The sequence below is a fragment of the Sinocyclocheilus anshuiensis genome, unplaced genomic scaffold (genome assembly GCF_001515605.1).
Source record: "Sinocyclocheilus anshuiensis isolate Anshui unplaced genomic scaffold, SAMN03320099.WGS_v1.1 scaffold2672, whole genome shotgun sequence".
Lineage (NCBI taxonomy): Eukaryota > Metazoa > Chordata > Actinopteri > Cypriniformes > Cyprinidae > Sinocyclocheilus > Sinocyclocheilus anshuiensis.
The window spans coordinates 112,772-113,137 of NW_015542547.1; positions in this window are offsets into that span (position 1 = coordinate 112,772).

Genomic DNA, 366 nt, shown 5'->3' on the forward strand with positions numbered 1-366 from the left:
GTGAAAAGGAATAAAAGGTGTCGGAGTTTTACTGTTTACTGCCTTCATTTCTTTTGGAAACTGCAATGATATGCACTTACTTATTGGTACGTATTTCGCGTCTCGCGTCTCGCTGCACCTAGGTACGTTTTTGCCATGAGACCAGGTCGTTTTTATCATATTTAATCAACTTGTATATATATATATATTATTATTATTATTATTTTGCTAAATTTTAATTGCAATGATTGTTATCATTTGGAAAATTTATTTTTACATTTCATCAGAAGTTGCTCTTTCAGTTTATTGAGTTTATTGTTAATATTGCTGTTATTACTACTGTCATCTTCCAACTTTCCCCTCATTTCTGATGAATTGAGTTCATTA